The following is a 3,350-nucleotide window of genomic DNA, read 5'->3' as shown; positions in this document are numbered from 1 at the left end:
GGTTGGTGACACCAACCGGGACCAATAGGCATCCACGCGTCAGCATTTCAGGGGCTGGGGTTTTTATTTTTTTTGAAAGGGGGGTTAGGGGGTTTTGGGGGGTTAATTTAGGTTGTTATTAGGTAGCTATTAGAGAGAAGTGTCCTCTCTTATATCTCCGTGCTTGGTTTACCAACGCTACGTACTGCTATGCCTAAACATGACTTAGATTGAAGTGAAGGCAACATGTGGTGCATGTCGAAAGTAATACTAATCCTAACTTGATCAAGTTTGGATTGTACTACTTTCGACACGCACCACATGCATGTTGCCTTCACTTCAATCCAATCCATGTTCATTTCACCCGCTGATATATAATAACTCTTCATGGTCGCATCATGCATCATCATATATAATAACAAGTCCTACTAATCATCATCATACAACTTCTACTCGTTATTAATAACAAGTCATACGATCATCATCCTCACAGTCATCGAACCAACCCTACTTAATTGTTCTTAGCACATGATCATCAGTATTAGGTAGGACCGAAATACCCTCTTTAAGGTAAAATAGCATAAAACAATATAGACCCTGACTCTCCATTATGGAGAATGGAGATCATCCTGTCTCCAATTCTTGCGCTTCGCTTCCTTTTGCTTTCAAGAACCTCCTTGCGACTGTCCATACATTTTTTCCATTCTTTGATTTGCATGTCTCCACTTCTTTTAGAAATCCGGTATGGACAGTTGAGATTCGTAGGATGACCTGGTTGTATATTCAAAACATCAAGCCTACCATTTTGATACATCAAATGAGGCACACAATCCTCTGGATTATCTGTTGAAAACATAGTAATAACTTCATAGTTAGCAATGATGTACTAGTTTTAGAACTATGCAAAATATGCACGGATGTCGTAATAGTAAGAAATCTTACCAGGGTATCTCCATAGTAGTTACCCTAGTTCAACACGTGCACTAGTGGCACGTATTGACCATAATGTTGAGGAGTTTGATTGTAGATATTGTAATTCTCAATATCAGTACAAAATCCGACCAGATGAGTTTTCTCCTTATAAGTTAACTCAGAGCCATCGGTGTAGTAGGTTCTGTCTACCATGTTCCGCACATTGTTTGAACAATCAAAATAAGCTGTCAATGAAAATAAGTTGTCAACTATTTTGAAATGAACAATATAAATTAGCTAATAACTATGTTTGAGAAACTCACATAGCGGTAGAATTGGAGGCGTATCAACAAGGACCCAAATGTCCATATTGTCTTGCTCGATGTCAGGATCACCAAGATCCATGGTGACAAGCATACCCTCATCAAAACCATACATCTTGCAAAATGGTTCCCAATTTTTGCAACCAAAATGGGTTACGCTCTCAGAATTATACAGCTTTACTTCAAAATCTATATCATGATGGGTCCTTAGGTGAATTTTCTTTGTTTCCATACTTTCATGGTCTTCAAAACCCATCCTCTCCAAGACGTAGCGTCTTGCATGGCATGGGATAAGCTAGCCGAATTGTAAAAGATGAAAAGTACACGTTGAAATAGTTGAAGTCGTGCTTAATTACGAAAAAATAACACTTGTCGTCGTTGCGTACCGTTTCAACATCGAAGGTCTCCTCCAGCTTAATACTGAAGCGCCGATCTTCGTCCAGGTGAGGCCTGTCGCACTGACCTCGGTCGTCGTGGCACCAGTCGCACTCCCCCTGGAGACTTTCGTCGTCCGAGTACGACATTTCCTATGTTCATAATTCAAATATTAAACATCTACAATTAAATATATGTACTAAAAACCTAAGTTAGATCATTATTATTCATCACGGGTTGACTATCGGTTTGTTGAGTCTTTTCTTGAAAACTCTCAGCTCACGTGGTGTATACATTCGACCGTTGGTGATGTTCGCTCCTCCCTTTGTCCCCGTGTGCATTACACCAAAATGTCTAGCACACGGGAATAAAGGAGAAGCGACCCCCACGACAACAGTCGGGATTCTTCGTCCTCTCATATATATATGGTAGAACTCTCCCTCACTGATTCCTCTCTGACATTTGCGACCGTCGGTGATGGTAGCTCCTCCTTTCGTTCTCGAGTGCATTACACCAAATTGTCTAGCACACGGAAATGAAGGAGAAGCTACCCCCACGACAACAGTCGGGATTCTTCGTCCTCTCATATATCATGGAGACTCGACAGACTTACAGTCAACCCGAAATATCGTTTAATTATCTTTCTAAAAGAGGATTTGGCTGGTCTCACCTCGATGTCGGAGGGGGCGGTGACGGGGACGACGGCGGGGATGATGGAGGGGCCGGGGGCTCCTAGATTTCTGCGAAAACAAAAACCTATAAGCTATCAACTAATCATAGTGCTCTCCAATTTTAGCATTCAAAGTAGGATCGGAGTAGTTTTCCACTTTGAGCATTCAATAAGAAAAATCAAATCACAAAATAAAGTAGTATTCAAATTAGGATGCATTCAATTATAAGCAAAACTACATCATCTCCATGCGTCCGTACATCGTCGAATATTATCACTAATACACCTCGAATACTATCATACATATAGCATCGCTAGTACAGCTAGAACAGTAGCGCCCGACGGGTATCGGCGCGGGCGGTGGACACCCAAAGGGACGGAACCATCACAGGATCATAGCTCCAGTGAGATCCCTGAAGAACCTCCCACGTATTGTCGAACCTGCCCTCCAACGCAACCATGTAGCGACGGACGTGCTGGTCCTCCTCGCTGACACGGTGACGTACCACCTTCGCGGTGTCCGGAAGCCTCGGCACCGTCACTGGCCCACGCGAGCGCCATCAAAGAAGGATCGGGTCAACGACGGGCTGGTTCCTCACCAACCTACGCCCACCGGAAGGTAGCACCTCCCAAAACCAGCCCGGCGGAGCCCAGTCCCGGACATGGCCCCTCTGATCAAGCCGGCCTCCTCCGCCGAGTCGACGACGAGGATGCGGGATAGGCATCGTCGACGTCGATGCGGGAATAATTGGTTTAACTAAAAAAACAAACTAGTTCTATTAATTTCCTTGCTAAAAATAAACTACTTCTATAGTAAAATAAACTAGTTTTGTTAAATCAACTAGTTCAACTACTAATTAAGCACTTACTATAAATAAAATAAAGTAGTTTTATTAATTAATCAACTAGTTCAACTACTAAGCACTTACTATAAATAAATAAAATAAAGTAGTTCTTACTAAAAATAAACTACTTCTATATATAGTAAAATTTAATAAAATAGTTCTATTAATTAATCAACTAGTTCAACTACTAAGCACTTACTATAAATATATAAAATAAAGTAGTTCTTACTAAAAATAAACTACTTC

This window comes from Triticum aestivum, chromosome 6D, assembly GCF_018294505.1.
Source record: "Triticum aestivum cultivar Chinese Spring chromosome 6D, IWGSC CS RefSeq v2.1, whole genome shotgun sequence".
In the NCBI taxonomy this organism is placed as follows: domain Eukaryota; kingdom Viridiplantae; phylum Streptophyta; class Magnoliopsida; order Poales; family Poaceae; genus Triticum; species Triticum aestivum.
The sequence above is the reverse complement of the archived record's forward strand: the minus strand, read 5'-3'. Positions refer to the sequence as shown.